Genomic DNA, 19,954 nt, shown 5'->3' on the forward strand with positions numbered 1-19,954 from the left:
CGCTGTCCAGGGCCCTCTTTCTAAAAATGGCACTTACCACGCTGTTTAAGAGTCCTCTTTTTCCCACCTAAGTCCTTCTTTTCTGGTCCCGAACCTCCCCTTCCCCCCTACCTACCTCGTCCCTCTTCCTGCCGCACCTCTGCAGCTGGCCCCTCCACAGGGGCTGCTCGCCCCATGAAGAAGTCAGCCGGCCTCACAACTTCCCCCCCAGTGCTGGCCCCACTCCAAGCCCTATGCCCAGGGCCCTTGCCACTTCCCTCACTTCTCAGCCATCATCATTCAAGATGACAACACCCATAACACCAGTACTAAAGCTGAGACCCAACACTAAGGACTGTGCCCCTTGTGAACAGGATATCAAAGAACTGCACCCCTTTTGGTGAGAAGACCAAAAGCCAGAGGAGATTGAACTGTTAACTCATTAAGTAAAAATGTATTCATTTAATCAAATATCATAATTTCTGTTACTTTAGACTTTGTAATTAAGTCACAAATACTTTTCTATTCCTTGTTAATTTAGCTTGATAAAATTCATTTTGGTTTTGTAAACTTTTAAGTCATATTCCCGAGAATCCCCTTATAATAAGTTATTCAGCATGCATTGTTCAGTTTAAAAACGAGGGAGTTGTTGAACACCCTTGTTCCTAAGAGTCAGGAATTTGATCTTACCTTACTTGTGTTGCTAATAACTCCTCCCTTAACCCGAACCCTAACTCCACCCCTGCGATACCCTGTAAAAACCCCACAACCCTGCCTTTGCCTTGTCTTTCGTCTCTATCCTGCCCCTCCTCCCCCGGGGGTAATAAATGTATTTTTGAGCTTTATGAAATGAAGACCCATGATTTGTGGAAGGAAACAAACTCCACAACTTTTGTGAAAGTTGTAAAGCTGGTTTGTTTATTACAGTGTTGGATGCATGTGGGAATGGTTCCCCTTAAAATGACTCGCCTCTGGGAACTCCAGATCCTTTTTTATCTCACTCCAAATACATATGCATGCAATTTCACAATAGGTTTATACATATTCATTCTACTGATTTTGTATGACATTTGCCGCTAATTCTTCTTTATCAGAAAGAATTCCTGGGTCATTTTGACCCTGCTTTCCCACAGCAGCCTCTCCATCTCTTTCAGAGTTCAAAAGGGGCCCCCCTCTTATCTCTGTCCTTCGGCTGAAGCAGTTTCTTTGAGCATAGGCTTTCTGCAAGAACGGGCAGCCAGACTAAACAGCTATGTTTGCAAGCCACAGACTTAACTCAAAGATGTACATTTCACCTAAATCAAAATGGATTTCTACCCTGGAAAATTTCCACTCTGTCTCATTTCCCTCCTTTCCTAAAAGGAATAAGTAAATTATTTTACTTACTGCAAATTCATATGACAATAAGTGGGCCTTGGTGCTTTACCATGTACGTTGGATAAGGAGGTTAACACAGCTACTTGCTGTAGTATTCTCCAATTCCAAATTAGCCATATAAAGGATAACTCTAAACTTAGTCCAACTAATATTAACAAAACTACAATGCGATGACACAACTTATTAAAGATTCCATTTGCAGTTGATGACCACCCAAAGATTACATCCCACCAGTGACGATCTGCATTTTGTTTTATTCTTTGCAGAATTCTGGTTATTTCTTTTGTATCATGTCAACAGTAATTAGGGTTTTCTCTCCGCTTTCTTGGATTTTCTTCAAGATCTCCAGTAGGTCTTGGTGTTTAAGTAATTTTGTTTTACTAATGTGAAGTCTATTGCAATAGGAGTAGGTGATAGTCTGTGTTACATTGTGTAATTAGTTTTAATCAGCTGGTGGGGTGTCACTGGGCCCAAGTATGAAAAATCACACCCCATAATCTTAACAAAATTACAAATACAAAAATTAGAATGATTTCTACTAGACAAAATAACACTGTTGTTATCAATTGTTACAATAGCACAAGCAGTTCTCAAGCATAAACAACCTTTACCAGTATATACAAGCACAGTCTTCTGATCAGTGACTGGATGAATCTCGAAGTAGCAAATACTTTGTTCGGTGTCAAGACACACATCTTGAGCATTAATAGTATTGCTTTCACAAATTAATCCTACTTGTTCCCTAGTAACACAAGATTCTAAGTTTCCACCTGGAGGTTTGTGCGTGAGAAAAACAGAAAAGACACTGTGAGGCTTGGGTGGAACCAAGATAGTATAAAGAGAAGGAGATTATGAGAACTAACCAGAGCAAAGAGGTTCCTGAACTAGCCCCTTTGAGAGGGGCTCACTGGGAGAAAGCCGCCAGTATGGGCAGCTCAGAAAATAAGAAGTTTTATAATACCTTATTGCAGTTAATGCTGTTTTAAAACGGGAAGATAAATGAGATGAGGTTTCATATGCTGATACATTTTTTGCTTTAAGAAATCACCCGGAATGGCAAAGAGCCTGGGGGCTCAGAGCTCCCTCTGACCCACTGATGTTAAGCTTTTGAAAAGGAATATAAAGCAAACAGACAGCAAATCAAACATGTTGTTCAGCATGCAGTGTAAGATAGCAATGTATGAAATCATGTAGTAAACTCCATGGACTTAGGTAAGGCCCCTTGGAGAATCTGAACAATAGGAATACTGAGGCAGCAATTAAGTTCCTGTGTCCCTGACCCCCCTCCCCATAGCTTATCTCTGTAACCCTATCGGCCACTATACTTAACCCTTACTATTGGTCAAATCTGGATCCCCCCGAACCCTATAAAAGAGGCATACTTTAGCCCATTCGACAGAAGAAGAGCTGTCGCTGGGACCCTTCAAAGACTTCCCCAATAAAGCCATCTCTGCGGAACCGTCAGTGCCTCTCCTCTCTCTCTCGCCGTCTGCTGCAGCCTCAAGCCAAGGGCAGATCTACCTAGCAAGCAAAGAGCTGAAATCCTAAGAGAGATGATACCACTATAGAGCTGATCACTAATGAGCTTGCTAAGGAGGTTGGCCCACGGCATTGGCCTGAGCTAGCTTTAGGGCACCCCGTCCCCCCGGGGACCGGGCCTCCGGCCTATTTTGCACTGCATGGTAATAAGGCCAGACCAGAGGCTTCATTATAGTGGCGTCCCCGACTCGACGAAACGAATCCCCCCTTTGGACGCAAACCCTCCCCGATTGGAGGCGAACCCTCCCCCCCCCCATTGGAGGGAAACTTCGTCGATAGAGCAACGAACCCCCTGGGGAGACTGACCCCCCGGGGCATTCTGTTAATGCCGTCCCGGACGCTGGTCCTCCTGTGAAGAGACTTTTTCGTTTTAGAAGAAACTCCCTCTGGGAGGTGTCATTTCGAAACTCAAACTTCACTCTGAACGACAAAAAGTTCCGAGGAGAACTGACGTCAGCAGATCGCTTCCAGCAGATTCTGGGCCCCAAGAACTGTAAGTATAAATTAGCTAATATTGCGCGCATAACTTCTGGGTTCTAAACCTTTTCTTTTTTTGGTTTTTTTTTTTTTGTTTTTTTTTCTTTTTTTTTCTTCTGCTGGAAGGACTAATTTAACATGGGCTCAATTTTGAGCACCTTAAAAGTAACTAAAATCGAGGGATAATTTTACTTAACTATTATATAAATCTTATCTGATTACAACTTTTCTTTTTCCACTGTCAAGCTCTCTAAAAATAACATTAAAAAATTTGTGAGATGGATTCTTTCGCAATTCCCTGAAACTGTTAAGGATACGATCACTGAAAATTCGTTTTGGGATAGAATTGGCAACACTATATGTTATGAACAAAAATTCGGTTAATAATTTTTTGTGAGAAAAAGTTTCAAAAAGGCAGCCAGATCACTGGCCCTGACCAAGTTCTGCGTGTTTTATTATTGTAATCACGGGTCGTTGAGGCTAATCGCTCCTTTTGTATCAGCAGAGCCTTGCCCGAGGCTAAGTTGTACCTTTCTCAGAGTAGTGAAGACACCTGAGAAGGTGGGGGGGGTTATGCAAAGTGACTCCAAGACCACAATGCAGCATGGTCCCCCACTGTACTGAGAAGACCCCAAAAACAACGAGCCAAATAAGAGTTGAGAGACTGGAGTGATGTCTGGATGTGAGGAGCAGAGCGCTAGGCCTGCAGAGATGCGGGAAAACTTTCATCGTTCCTCACCCTGTCCTCGAGATCCCCCGGGCCAGGTCTGGGAGGGAGCGAGACCCAGACCGAAGTACCATCTGACGGGATCAGCAGGCCTTAAAAGCTCCCAAGAGGATCTGATTCCCCAGCTCTGCCCCTGGTGGACTGAGCTGTGCAAATCCTCCACTTAGTCGCCTTGGGAGAGACGACGGACCCTGCAGACCCGTCGAGCCGCCCAATCCTGAGCTGATCACTTTTAATAAAGGCATTAAAAAGGAGAAGCAGTCTCCTGGCCCTGTTTATTTCACTATATATATTTCACAAACAAATCAGGACTTTTACGCAACTATTTGCCTTTATTTCATAAAATAATTAAAGCCATTGAAAAATGAAACAGAGAAAAAATCTTAACAGTAACAGACACTTCCTTTTCAAATGCTAATGACACAGATAAGCACCCTGAGGAATGTCACTTGCATGCCTCACATCAGCTAGGTCCTAAAGTCCCCCCTCGCCTTCGCTACCCCCAAGGCAGAGCCTACACTGCTCACTATGGCTCCCCCCCCCACCTCCCCCACGGCTCCGGGATCTGCGCTGCTTGACCTCCCAGATAATCTCTTATCTACAAACACAGCCATCCTCCCTACCTCCGGCTCGGCTTCCCCCCCACCTCCGGTCCTGGGGACCCGGGGACCCCTTTTCCTGCCTCTGCCGCCTTCCCCCCCGCTGCGGACCCGGACCCTGCCACACACCCCCCCCCCCTCCCCCGCGGTGACTTTGACTCCTCCCATCGCAATGCCCCCCGCCGCCCTCGCTCTTCTGGCTCCAAGCGGCCAGGCTCCTCCCGATGGCTTCCCGCCCCCACCGCTGCCGTGCCCGCGTGTATCCCTTCCCACCCCCCCTTGCACTCTGCCTGCTACAGCAGGGGAACCTCACACATGCGCAATGCCACCACACCACCCCCTAACCGTGGCGCCCCTGACTGGTCCCACTGCCTCCTCACCCCCACTCCCCCCATGCCCACACCCCCAGCCTGCCCAGCCCCCCTGCCCCCACCACCCATCCCCCCAACCCCTCACCCATCCTCAATGCCACCCGAACGGAATCCCAGAGACCCCCCATGGTGCTACCCCCTCCACCCGGTCCTGTGCATGCTGTGCTGCCATCCCAGCACCAATGGCGCCTCCCCCTGGCCAGGTCATGCTATGCGCCCCCCCACAGCCACCAAAACCTCTGAAAAACGCCGCTTCTAAACGCCGTAAAAAGCATAGGACGTGGATTGCACCCTCCTCCCTCAGTCCCCCTCAGAGGACCAGAGCACTTGCAGTGAATCTGATACTGATACGATCCACACGGATCCATGGGCTCTTATTAAGATAGAGACGACCAAGGCTGGTGATTGGGAGCTAGCACAGAAAATTAATGCTTTCCCTGTAGAGTATAAACAGGGATGAAACGACGGGAAGTCTACTATAAAGACATGGAAAGCAAACTCGAATAAGGAGCTCATGCAACTAAGAAATATAGCCAAAGAACATGGCAGAGGCTCACGTATTTTTAGAAATTTCTTAGAAGCCATGTTCTCAGCACATGTCTTACTTCCCCACGATATAAAAAATATTTCACACTGCCTCCTGTCCCCAGCAGAAAACATGGTATGGGATGTTGCCTTCTAGATCAAGGCAGGCGACCTGGTTCTGAGGTACAGCTCGACAGCCCACTCTCCAGGGCCGTTCGGGCCAATGACATACGCAGACACCAATGTGGTGGACGGTCAAAAGGCGTTTATTACTTCTTCTCTTGGGGTCTTATAGTCTTAGGGGTCTCTACGTCAAAAGGGGTTTGTCTTCCTTATCTATGGTTAGTAGGGAATGGAAAAGTACTGAGTAAGGAGTAGAGAGTTGCTGACTTTACAGTTAGTGGGGCAGCACTCCTATTGTTAGTGAGGCCACATTCCTATTGTTAGTTTCTTATCTATGAGTAACTGAGGGTCTTATCTACGGGAAACAGAGGGTCCTGGCTTTCCGTGACATCGTGGCAATCTTCCGCAGCGCCTCTTCCCTAGCTACCACATCTCCCCCTCCTTTTCACAAATGAATGAGGTAGTCATGTTCATAGGTACTAAAATGAGGTATAAGGTTGTAACTTGACAAGGGAAAGGGGCTTTGGGAAACCTGAGTAAGCTTTTGCCAAACAAGTTTGGAAAATCTTGTGACTGGCAGTGTTCCCTGGTTGAATTCACAGCAACTGTCGTCGCCCTATGAACAGGATGTTGGTCCGTTCCAGGCGGCTCTGAACGAACGAGACCAGCTTGTTCAGCAGGCATGGTCCGAAGGTGACTGTTAGAAACAGCATCGCCAATGGACCTATCAGGGCAGAAATCAGAGTGGTTAGCCAAGGTGATTGATTGAACCAGGACTCGTACCAGCCCTGTTGGGCTTCCCTGTCTTTCTGCCTCTGAGCCAGTCTGTTCCGGAGTTCTGTCATGGAGTCTCTCACGACTCCCGTGTGGTCTGCATAGAAACAGCACTCCTCTTTCAAGGCGGCACACAGGCCCCCTTGCTGCATGAACAGGAGGTCCAGGCCTCGCCTGTTCTGCAAGACCACTTCTGAGAGTGAGGAGACCGACTTCTCTAGATAGGAGATGGATTTCTCGATCCTCTGCAGGTCCTTGTCAATCGTTGCCTGCAGTTGGGACAGTCCTTGGTGCTGAGTCGCTAGGGCTGAGACACCTGTGGCCGTTCCTGCTGCTCCCAGGCCGAGCAGCATTGCGATAGTTATACCTGTTATTATTTCTCTTTTGTGGATCCGGCTGGGTCCCTCAAGAAGATGGTACATCTCTTCATCTGAGTGGTACAAGACCCTAGGAACAATCAGAACTTGGACACAGAAGTCGTTAGAGTCATTGAAATTGGCAAGGAACTCACAAGGACTCACTCCGGATCGCTGGCAAACCCACATCCCCGATGCGGATGGGACTGCCCACTTATTGTTTTTCCTGTTAGGCTTGACAATTTTGGCGCAGATGTTGCCTCCCTGCTTAGCTAGGGTTGCATTGCCAAAGCATCTGCCTCGGCCTGTGACTTGACTCAGGGTGATTCCTTTGCGAGGGGTATCCCATCTGCACTGGTGAGGGGCGTCGGCTGAGGGATAACTGAAGGGAGTGTTTAAAGTGACTCCTTCGTAAAAGGGGGTTTTGACATCGTAACAAAGCCAGCAGGATTCAGTTAGGTTAGGGTTGGATTCGTTCAGGGATACAAAGGTAGCCTCTAACATGCTAAGGATTGGGTCTGCGTCTGACTCGGTTAAGCGACTCATCTAAAAGGTTTCCGCTTGACCGGTTGGGACATTGCTGACCCCTGTGGGTAAGGTTTTGGGGTAGATTATGTTTCTCCCTTTCGGCACGCTTTTAATCGCTTTGTTGGGTCCGACCGCTCGGGGTGCTGACAGCTGGAGCCTGATAATTTGCACGTTCACCCTCTCTTTTGACCCTTGAAGGACCACTGTCCACGTCTTGCCTGTGGCCCAGCTAGGGTGATCTGGCTGCAAGACCGTCATGTTGTAATCAGTGCATGCCCGAAAACTAGGGATTTTAAGTTGGTTTCGATGGGAGTTTTCGCGAAAGAAGAAGGGTATTTTGCAGCCGATGGGTGCCCAGGTGAACTGTAAGAATTTGTCTGGCTCTTGTGGGTCCCACCCAGGCCCCGGCGGTCTGGCATCTGTAACTATGGTTTCGCAGCCCCAGTGCCCACAATATCCCCACCCTGGGTGATTGCAGTAGCTTTTCCCAGGGTTTGAAGCTGGGCACCAGTAGGATAGGTACAAGTGTTTGACGTGTAGGGAATAGGGGTTTACCCTTGGCTGTCCTGGAAACAGGTCGGTGATGCGGAGCACGAAGGATGGAGTGTTCGGTGTGGTGATTTCTCTGAGTGCTTTGCCACTACTAATGTATCGCATGACCCACCTGAAGGGCTGATGGGGGTAGTGGTCTGGGCTGGCTTGCCCTCTGGCAACAAGCCCCAACAGCAAAATCACACAGAAACACCCTTGGTGCTTGGGTCTCACCCGTGCGGGTCTCTCGGGTGCTGCCTGACGGCTTGGCGGTCTGTCGCTTTCGTCTGGAACCGGGATGTACACGTCACGAGGACATCCCACGAGCAGGTCCTGTAAACAAAGACTCGCAATTCTCGTCAGTCTCATTCTGCTCGCTATGAAGGTCCTGTTTAATCGACTTAAGTTGACACCACCTGATTTTGCCGTCCTTTTTGACAGCCACGTACCCTCTCCCCGTGAGCATCAGCCTCCAACCCCGTTCCCACTCGCCTAACTCGTTTCTGATTACCACCTGTGGGCCCTCTTCTAGCGTTCGAGTGGCCCAGTGTTTTTGGACGGGACTGTTTGTTTCATCTCCCCTAGGGAATTGATTCAGTGCCAGCAAAGCGGTTGCCAGCATACGTGCCTGATCTCCTGGGGGAATGGCATTGGCAAAGCCCTCTGCTTTTGCCAACACTTCTATCTTGGTTTTCAGGGTTTGGTTTGCTCTCTCAACTATGGCCTGCCCGGTACTGTTGTATGGGATGCCTTGCACTAACGTGATGCCCCATTTCGCAGAAAATTCCTGTACTTGTTTGGAGGTGAAATTGGAGCCGTTGTCCGTTTTGATCTGCTTGGGGATACCAAGCCAAGCCATGGCTGTCAGCCAGTGCTGAATTGTGGCTTTGGAGCTAGTTTTGGGGTGCTGTGTGGCTATGATCATTCCGCTATAAGTGTCTACTGTCACTGCAAGCCATGCTCGGGGCTTCATCAGTTCGCACCAGGTGAAGTCCGACTGCCAGATCTCTGAGGGCTTGAGACCTCTCGGGTTGACTCCGTAGGTCCAAAGGGGTGACTAATGGCAGTAAGTGCAGGTGGCTACCACATGTTTCGCGTCCGCCGTCGGGATTCCGCATCTCTTCGCCAATGCTTTGGCTCCGATGTGGAGCGACTCGTGCAGTTGACGAGCTCTTTGCAAGGTCCAAACGCCTTTTGCTGCGGCGTCCGCTTTGTCATTGCCGGTCTGGAAGTAGCCTTTGACTGGGTCATGGCTGTTGATGTGGATGACTGACACAGTGCCCTGTTGCGAGGAGAGTGCTTCTTCCAGCATTAGAGCTGCTGATGATGTTGACACTCCTGGTCCTTCCATGGCTAGGCAGAGCCTTGCCACGAATATAGAGTCTGTTACGATGTTGAGGTGTTCGTCTTGGAAGAGTCCGCACGCCAAAACCACTGCTGCTGCCTCCAGTTGTTGCACCGACAGTGTGGGGTCACACGCTTTGACGCAGTGCCATTGCTCTCCTGCCTGCCACACTGCTGCTGCGGTTGAAGTCGTGGAGGAAGCGTCTGTGAAGACCGTTGGTCCTGGCTGTGGTCTGTCCTTGACCTTCGGTGGCATGTCCATGTCGACTACGGTCAGCAGCTTCGTCCAGGGTGGCTTGGAGGATTAGGAGATTTCTCCTCCGAAGCCGGAGAGAGCAAGGGCCAGGTACTCCGATATTGTGGCTGACTCCGAGGTTGGCTGCTTGCAAAATGGAAGGTGGATGCTTGTTGGCTCTGTCCCTAGGTGTTTCAAGGCGAGTCTCCTGCCTTTCATGATGAGGCTGGTGATGCATTCGATTCCAGGGGAAAATGCACGAACGGGTCTTCCGAGGACCACCCATTGGATCGGTCGGGCCTTTTCAGCAGGTCTTTGGGCCAGTGCTCCCACTTCCCCCTTCGGTGTAAAGTGGACGTACAGGTCCAGTGGCATGGCTGGGTTCCGCCTGGCAAGCGTGCCAGTGGACATCTGGTTTTCGATGAAGTTGAGGGAGCTCGTTGCCTGCGGCGTCAGCTCCTTGGGATCCCATGGGTGCTCTCCTTTCAGGAGGTCGTACAGAGGGTCCATGACCTCGGGAGGAATCAGGACGATGTTGCAAAGCCACTGCAGCGATCCCACCAGGCGTTGCACGTCGTGGAGCGTCTTGACTTCTCGGTTGATCTTCATCTTGGGGGGTGTCACGTAGGAGCTTGTGATTCCTACTCCCAGGAAGGTCACGCAGGGTCTTCTCTTGATCTTTGCGCTCGCGATCTCGAAGCCGTTGGCCTGAAGGGTCTCTGTGATTGTGGTCACCAGGTCATCTACTTGGCTTGTCGATGGTGCTGCGACTAGGATGTCGTCCATGTACTGGATGATGGTTGCGGTGGGATGGGAGTGTCGGACTGGCGTCAGTGCTTTGTCCACGGTGATCTGGCATATGGTCGGGCTGTTGACCAGACCTTGTGGAAGCACTCTCCATTGGAAGCGAAGGTTGGGCCGCTCGCCGTTCCGAAACGCCACGGAAAAGGCGAATCGTTCTCTGTCCTCAGGGTGCAGGGGTATTGAAAAGAAGCAGTCCTTGATGTCCAGTACTGCGCACGGCTGCCCTGCGGGGATGGCTGAGTTCGCGGGTAGCAGCGTCTGGACCGGACCCAGGGGTCGGATGGTCTTGTTCACCTCTCTCAGGTCGTGGACGAGACGATAGCCTTGTCTGGACCTCTTGGGGATCACGAATACAGGGGTGTTCCATGGGCTGGTGGAGGGTTCTATGTGACCCTTTTGCAGTTCGCGGTCGACCAGTTCCTGCAAGGCTGCTGCTCGAGGCTCTGTCAGGGGCCCCTGCTCAACCCATACAGGGTCTGATGATTTCCAAGTCAATTTGATTGGCAGCGGGGGGTGCACGGCAGTGGCCCTCATGATAAATTTGTAATCCGAAATCAGAGCATGGAAAGGACGTCCCGTTTCTCTGAGGCCGGGATGCTTGGAGTGAGGGTGCTGCCAGGGAAGGCTGTGCCGGCTGGGGACAGCTCGCTGAGTTGCTGCCCTTCCCCGGAAGCCTGGGCTAACGCGGTCGTCCTGCCATTCCTGCTTAAATACAGTCCGCCCCGCCCCATCAAAAAGCATGCGGCTTATTTGCGTAATATCAAAAGTGAGCAGATCGTTATTGCTAGAAAGGTCATCCTCAAGAGTGGGTACTACAGCTGAGTTGATCCCTACTTCTGAAATCGCTTTGGCTTCTTTTGGGTTAACTGGGGTATATGCCCTTTGTTGGTTCCCCCGCATTCCGGCAACCCCCCCCCAGGAAAGCGTGCATGGAGGCTGCTGGTGCCCGGTCCCCACAGGCTGCTTTTATTTTTCCCCAATCGCTGAGTTTGTGTTGCGATTGTTTCCCGATATTGTTTAAAGCTTTATTCAGTTTCGCTCGAAACCGCATTAATTCTGCTCTCTCGGTTTCCGAGTCCCAGCCGGACTCGGTCGGCTCTTCCGAGCTGTCTGAGCAGCTGTTACTTGACTCTGAGGCGGAAGCTGACTGCCGGTACACTTCCGGCGCTCCGTGCCGTTTTGTTCGGCTTCGACCTCGCTCCTCCCTTTGGGGGTGGTGCCGCTCCCTCCCCCTGGGCTCCCCCCGCCTCCTGCCGGGGAAGGTCCTTACCCTATAAGGACCTAATTTGGATAGAGCGCTCTGATTGGTTTTACGCTCCTCCGCGGGGGCCTCCCCGTCTCCCCGCTCACCCGCGCATGCGATGTTAAGCAGGCTGACTCCGTTTCCGCCCCCCGCCTCCTCCCTTCCGCCCTCGCCATGTGGTTCGGCGCCATTTTTAAACGCACATGGCGGGGGCGAGTTTTTACCGATCCCGGCGGGGTCCGACAATCCGGCCTCGTTCCGTGCCTCCTCCGCGAGTCCCTGCCAGAAGCATCGAGCGCGCTGCTCTGCTTCTTGCGCCAGACCGGCAACCGGCGGGGAAGAGACGGATAGAGAAACCGCGGCTTTTTCGGACGGTTCCGCGGGGGGGCTGGGACCCGGCGGGCTCCGCGGGAAGGTCGGGGGGTCCCCTGGGGGTTCCGGGGGGTCTCCTGGGGGCTCCGGGGGGTCTGGGCTCGGGCTCGGGAAGGGGTGGAACGCGCCCGGCCCCCGCATATTCCCGCCTTCAATCCGATCACTCTCAGAGGCGGTCTGCGTCGCGGCCCCCACCTCCGGCTTTGGTGTAGCTAATAAACGTATACGCGCGGCTTCCCGCGTCTCCTGTTCTTCTAACGTCTTGCGTAGGGCCTCTTCTAATTTCCCCCACGCTTTGAGGTTTTTACCACTGCCTGCGGACTTAGAGTCCTCTGCTGAGGCGGCAGTGCACTTCTCCCGCGCTTCCGAATATAATATATTTACCGGACGTTCGATCGTCCCCAGCTCTAGGAGCCTTGCAATAGCAAGATTAGAGTTCCTGAGCTCACCTTTAATTCCCCATTGCTCATGAGCCTGACTTACGACCTTCGCTGTGGCTTCCATTGTCCACGCGGGTCCGAGGGCGTCCCCTCCGCTGCGGTCAGTCCCGCTGCCGCAGCCGCCGTCCTCTTTCCAGGAGTGTCCCCGTTCGCCGGGCGCAAGCCGCTGTCCCGGGTCCCGGCACCAAAATGTTGCCTTCTAGATCAAGGCAGGCGACCTGGTTCTGAGGTACAGCTCGACAGCCCACTCTCCAGGGCCGTTCGGGCCAATGACATACGCAGACACCAATGTGGTGGACGGTCAAAAGGCGTTTATTACTTCTTCTCTTGGGGTCTTATAGTCTTAGGGGTCTCTACGTCAAAAGGGGTTTGTCTTCCTTATCTATGGTTAGTAGGGAATGGAAAAGTACTGAGTAAGGAGTAGAGAGTTGCTGACTTTACAGTTAGTGGGGCAGCACTCCTATTGTTAGTGGGGCCACATTCCTATTGTTAGTTTCTTATCTATGAGTAACTGAGGGTCTTATCTACGGGAAACAGAGGGTCCTGGCTTTCCGTGACATCGCGGCAATCTTCCGCAGCGCCTCTTCCCTAGCTACCACAATGGGACAGGCATTGGAAAAAACAATTAAAAACATTATCAGATTCATATTCTGCAGATCCTGCTAAGACAAATTTTACAGTAGAACAGCTGGCAGGGGAAGGGGATTTACAGAAACCAGCAGACCAATTGGAAACCTTGAATAAAGAGGCACTGCAGGACGTGGCTCTTGCAGCAAAAACCTCTTTACTTCTCATGCATGATGAGTCAATGCCAACAATGCGTTTTTCTACTATTAAACAAGGGATAGATGAAAGTTTTATCACATTTGTGGACAGACTTAGAGATGCTCTGGAGAAACAAATAGAGAGCTCAGAGGCAAGGAAGGAACTCTTATGTAAGCTTGCCTTGAGTAACTCAAATGAAAAATGCAAAGCCATTTTGAGGTCTTTACCTGTGGATACAGACCCCACCATAGAGCAAATGCTGGAATTCTGTACACGTCATTTGTCCACTGAAAATACAGTGGCCCAAGCAGTTGCTAAGGGTATTGCTGAAGGAGTTTCTGGCTCATATGCAGTCATAGCTTCTAAAAACCAAGCTAAATGCTATCACTGTGGGGATCTTGGACATTACATAAAGGACTGCCCAGAGAGGTCACCTCCCTGATACCACCGTAACAATTAGCAAAGGCCCCAGAATAAGCAGCGTTACCAGCAGCGTACGGGAAACGCCTTGCTCAGCCCCGTGGAGCACCAGGCGATGACAACAAATCAAAGGCCACCCAGACCCAACCACACACCAACCCAAGAGGTTCCGGACCACAAGAAGAGGATCCAACACACGGGGCAACCCAGATGGGAACCTGCCGGCAATTGGTAACTGCTCTGTCCACTGACTTTAATAATGAGAATGTTCACCGTGTTGTCACGGGCAAATATGGGCCAACAAATGGCCCTTCAGACATTTTAATTATAGGTGACTCTCTTAAAAGTCCAAAGGAAATCTTCGTTGTTCCACAAGTGCTGACAGTGCAGCCGGGACAAGAGATTCTTGTCCAGGTATACTGCATATACTTATCATTTTTTTCTTTCAAAGGGAACTCCAATAGCACAAGCCTTTTTACTCCCAAAGAACCACAGGGAACAGATTCCTCTCAGCCCTACAGCAATGTGGGCACAAGTCGTGGGACCAAACAAGCCTACCATCGAGTGCAGCCTTACCTTCAAAGGTGAGAAGACCCACCTACCAGGGATGCTGGACACTGGTGCTGATGTGACCATCATAGCTCGCTCAGAATGGCCAGCACACTGGAATCTACAACCTGTTGCAGGCATGATTTCAGGGATTGGTGGAGCTCCGGTATCCATGAGAAGCAAGAACAACATCCTTGTTGAAGGGCCTGAAGGCAAGCCGGCAACCATCCGCCCATTCGTGGTAAGGGCCCCCATCACCCTTTGGGGCAGAGACGTTCTATCCCAGTGGGGAGCTTCCCTACGTATTCCCACTCGGGATTTCTAATCGGGGCCACTGAAACACGCGCACTGCCAGATACGCCTTGTCTCACCTGGAAACGCAACTAGCCAATCTGGATTGAACAGTGGCCCCTCTCTAAAGCCAAGCTGTGCGCCCTAAACATCCTCATGGAAGAACAGCTCGCAAAAGGCCACATAGTAGAATCCAACAGCCCTTGGAACTCTCCAGTCTTTGTTTTACCAAAGCCTGGGACAAACAGATGGAGGCTTCTCCATGACCTTCGCAGAATCAACGAAGTCATCGAGGACATGGGCCCTCTTCAGCCTGGCCTGCCCTCCCCTTCGATGCTGTCTAGAGCCTGGACACTTACTATCATAGACATTAGGGACTGTTTCTTCAACATTTCTCTACACCCTGAGGATGCTCCACGGTTTGCTTTCTCTGTTCCCTCTCTTAACAAAGAGGCTCCGCTCAAAAGATATCATTGGTGTGACCTTCCTCAAGGCCTACAAAACAGTCCCACTATTTGCCAGTGGTATGTGTCTCACATCCTGTCTCCCGTTCGGAAATCATTTCCAGGCGCTATCGTCCACCATTATATGGATGATATCCTGGTATGTGCTTCAGACAAAGCTTACTTGGACAAAACAGTTAAAAAGACTATTGAAACCATAGAAAAGGCAGGAATGGAGATTCATGAGGATAAAATACAGTACACCAACCAATGGACTTACCTTGGAGATCAGATCCGGGAAAGGACCATCGTACCCCAGCAGCTCACCATAAACGATGACCCAAAAACCCTGAGAGACTTACACAGCCTGTGCGGATCCATCAACTTGGTACGTCCGCTGCTAGGAATTACAACAGACGACCTTGCTCCCCTGTTCAATCTCCTTCGTGGGCCTAAAGACCTGGACTCTCCTTGCACTCTCACGGCAGAAGCCAGAGGGGCCATCACCAAAGTCCAGGAAGCCAAGTGTTCACGCAAAGCCCATCGTTTCAAGCCCAGCCTGCCTTTCCAGTTCATCATCCTGGGAAAAGCACCTTGATTCCATGGACTGTTTTTCCAGTGGGACTCCCAGCTTCAAGACCCTTTGTTGATACTGGAATGGATCTTTACAAATAGCCAGCCTACAAAGACACCATCTACCAGGAGGTCATGGCACATTTATTAAAAAAGGCTAGAACTCACCTCCGCTCTCTTTCAGGGTGTGAGTTCGCATGCATATACTTGCCAATAACTCTTACAGACTTTGAGGATTTGATCCAGACCAATGAGAGCCTCCACTTTGCCCTGGGTAGCTATATGGGCCAAACTTCAGTTAAGATCCCACAACACAAACTTTTTAACCCTGATGTAATCTTCCATTTGATTCCAAAACGAATCCAAAGTAGAAAACCTCTCAAGGCTCTAACCCTCTTTACAGATGGCTCAGGGTCTTCCCACAAGTCAGTGGTTACATGGAAAGACCCCCAAACACAAAACTGGGAATCTGACATACAAATTGTGGAGGGATCTCCACAGATCACAGAGTTAGCAGCTGTTGTCAGAGCCTTTGAAAAATTTTAAAACTAATCTTTCAATCTGGTTACAGATTCAGCTTATGTTGCTGGGATAGCCATGAGAGCAGAACATGCTTTTCTTAAAGAGGTTTCTAACCCAAAGTTGTACCAACTGCTCTCTAAATTAGTACACCTGATCTCCCACAGAAAGCAATCTTACCATATAATGCATGTGAGGTCACACACGGACCTCCCAGGTTTTGTTGCAGAAGACAACAGGAAAGCGGATGCATTAGCAATGGCAGCAGAAACTGCTAATGTTCCTTACATCTTTGCCCAGGCAAAGTTGTCACACGTGTTTTTTCATCAAAATGTGCCTGCCCTTATGAGAATGTTTAAGCTCTCAAAGGATCAGGCAAAGGCTATTGTGACTACATGTCCGAACTGTCAAAACTATCAGATACCATCTATGGGGATGGGAGTCAGTCCCCGAGGTCTGAATAGCTTCCAGCTGTGGCAGACAGATGAACCACACTTCGCACCTTTTGGAAGATCAAAATACGTGCATGTATCGGTCGACACGTTTTCGGGAGCAGTATTTGCATCATCACATCCAGGACAAAATACACTGCACACAATTGTCGTGGTTTGACATTGACAGTAAGTAGGTTTTCTGGGATATGCTGTGGTCACCAATAGGTGTTCAGATTTTAATACTGGCACCTGGTTTGGCCACTGAGATTTGACACGCCTCTGAGAACACACAGGGGTTAAAAGCAGAGCTGCTCCCCTGGGAGGCTCTTTGGGACTTCAACGGGAAAAAGGTCAGATCTCCCTCCCCCGTTCATCTGCTGCTGCTGGGCCAGGGAGGGGCAGCCCTGCAGTAGTCCTGGGCCTGGACAGAGATGGGAGGTGAAGATGCCCTTGAGGATGGAAGGGTGGAGGAGAACCAAGCGACATCGGGCAGCCACCCCCCCCCCCACCCCCAGGGGAGCGAGAGAGGGAGAGCCAGCATCTGAATTTGATAGCGGCCGGCTGAGAAGGAGAAGGAAGGGGGTGCGGAGAGAAGGTGCCCGGCAGGGCAGTGTGGGAGTTCCAGAGCTCTGGGACAGGCAGAGACTGAAATTTTTAACCCTTTTCTTGCATGATAGAAACCTTGCAAATGCTGATCCTCCTGGAGCTGAATGGGAAGAGAGATAAGAGATGAGATAAGAGGGGATGGGTCACGAGGGAAGTGCAGAAGACTCTTGAGTGGGGGGGAGATGATGGGGTGGCCTTTTGTCTGGACTTTTCTTGTGTGGCCATGGACGGAACCATTTTTTTTCCTGTGACACAGAGACTGCATTTAGGGGGAGGCAGTGCCTCAGAACCAGGAGGGTTCAGTGTGGGTACCCCTCAGCCCCAGGGAGTGCAAAAATTTGGGGCGAACAGGTGTCCTGAAGGAGAGACTGTGCCTGTTTTTGGAATGAGACAAGGCATCCTTGAAAGACAACCCTAGAAGCAGCTCTGGTCCATGCGCAGTGGGGAGAGCACTGGGCATGGAAGGAATATGTCACGATGGCAAAGGATCTCCGGGCAGTGCTATGAGTGACATGCAAACACACGAGGTTTCAACGGTGTTTCCAGGGGAAGCCTATGGTACAAGAAGGACTCCTCTCCTCTCAATGAACTCAAGATTGAGTATTCTAAAGGGTGCTGCCGGACCGAGAGTTGATCATTTGGGGGAATTTGGTGGGGAGGAGGAGGAGATGTATTTGTGAAGTTTTCATTTTCCTTGTGTGTTTTTTTCCTGTTCCCTTGTAGTTTAGTTATTAAATTCTTCTTTATTTCTAAGTGGGAGCCGCTTTGCTTATTCCTGGTCACATCTCACAGCAAACACGAGGGAGAGAGTGTTTTCATGGGGCCCTGGCATTGTGCCAGTGTCAAACCATGACAACAATAAAACACTTTCTCCTCGCCTTTGCCACCCTGGGAGTACCAAAGGAGATTAAAATAGATAATGGACCTGCCTACACTTCCCGCAAGTTCTTCAATGAATGGGGCATAGCACACAAGACAGGCATACCTGTAAACCCCACAGGACAATCCATCGTGGAAAGGACACATCAAACCCTCAAAAGAGTCCTCAATCAACAGAACAGAGACACGAGAATCACATCTCCAGTGGAAAGACTTTGCAAGGCTCTCTATGTCATCAGCTTCCTGAATTGTACAGCTTCATAGCCTGACCCACCAATACTTCGCCACTTTGCAAATACCACCCAAGCAAAGCTCACTGAGACACCACCGGTGCTCTTAAAAGACCCTAAAACACACCAAATTTCTGGGCCTTAACAGTTGATCACCTGGGGCAGAGGATATGCGTGCGTGCTACTACCATCTGGTCCAAGGTGGTACCCAGGAAAAAACATAAAACCATACCTAGGCACTGCAAACACTACTCCTGCAAATGGGGACAAGAACTCTCCTGAGGCAAACACGAGACCACCCCAAAATCAAACCAGCTCAGCCTGGAGACGAAGACGTCGCCAAATACCCACAAACACAAGAACCGACTGCTCCATCACAAGACAGCAGACAAAACTGAAAACAAAACAACATTCTGCTGCACCAAGCCGTAGATAGCCTTAACACAAAAGTGTTCTCTGAATTATGTGTTGTTACACCTTTTTGTACCTTACAAAACCCCTATTATTCCCTCTTTCTAACCTTAACCCTCTCATCATAAAGATAACAAATTCTGCTTATATTCCTTATCAGAAGCCCTATTCCTGCCCAAAGATGAAAAATATCTCTGTTGGTGCTGTCCTCACCGCTGCCTGGATGTTCTTCACCGTACCGCGTGCCTTCAGCTGGATTAGCCCACAGCCTAGCCATAATAGTTGGGTTACCTCAGCAAAAACACTAAAACAAGACAACATGTGCTTGTCCATGGGAAGCATTGATAATCCACTTTCCACATGTCTAGTAGGAATTGCCTTCGTAGCAGATGATTGACCTGTCTATAACTCAGAGTTTATCCGCACCATAGGCAAGAGACCCAATGGGGCTGTTACTTGGGACGAGTGGACAAAAATTCTGCCCGATGCTCAAGAGGAACCCCAAGAATTAGATCTGTTGGAGTTTTCCAAGGCCACATACTGGGTCAAATTTTACTTTAGACGTCCAAAATCAATTAGCCAGAAATTGACCAGAACAAAAACACATATCGAAAAGAGATATCACCAGTCAACAAAGCCTATAACTCTAGCGATTGGTGCAATTACACAGCTCGTGTGATTTCTGTGTCCTCTCTCCATCCCAAAGTATTACCCAAGGAAATGTTTCTCATCTGTGGTGACAGAGTATGGGCCAGGATCCCCTCCCGACTCCAGGGAGGTCCCTGTATGTCACCCTGGTTTTTTAAGATTTTCTAAGCCTTCTGATGTTGACATTCTTGTAGTGAACTTTCTCACACACTTTCTGTGAATAAATCATTGTTTTGCATTCCTTTATGGAGGAGGAGAGAGTTGATGGACTGTTGGTTTGACCAGAGTCATTGCAGAGGTGTCACTGTCACCTTCCAATCCGCTGTCACTTTTGTAAAACTATACATATTGGAGTCAGAGAATAAAACTTCCCTTTTTTCCTTCACCTTGAGAGCGGTGGTGTGCTTGTGTTCTTTCGTGTCCTTCAGCAACATCTGCTGACCGCCGAAGTGTATTGCAGCCTAGGCTGAGACACGGACAGCGGATTGTGGTGAGGTTTTCTCCCCCTCTTTTTGGTGCTTTGCCTGTTGTTCTTGGGGCAATGGAAACCTCTGTGGTTTTCCAGGATGATTCCTTTATTTTTGATCTCTGGAGGGGGGTTCTGGAGTGGAAACAGGCTTCTGTTTCCTGGGATGATTTGGAGAGATTGATTATCTGGGCCCAAGAGTGAGGTTTTTTTTCAGACCCTGTGAAAGCGTTCTCTAAGGAGGAGTGGTCTCTCCTGGGGTTCCACCTCATGGACGCCCTTTTTGATGATTGCACTGTAGACATGGGACCGCTGCTGGTGCAGTGGAAGAAATGTGAGGAGCTTTGACGGGGGTCTGGTTCTTGTACCCCTCGGA

This window comes from Melospiza georgiana, chromosome W (assembly GCF_028018845.1).
Source record: "Melospiza georgiana isolate bMelGeo1 chromosome W, bMelGeo1.pri, whole genome shotgun sequence".
Classification (NCBI taxonomy): Eukaryota; Metazoa; Chordata; class Aves; order Passeriformes; family Passerellidae; genus Melospiza; species Melospiza georgiana.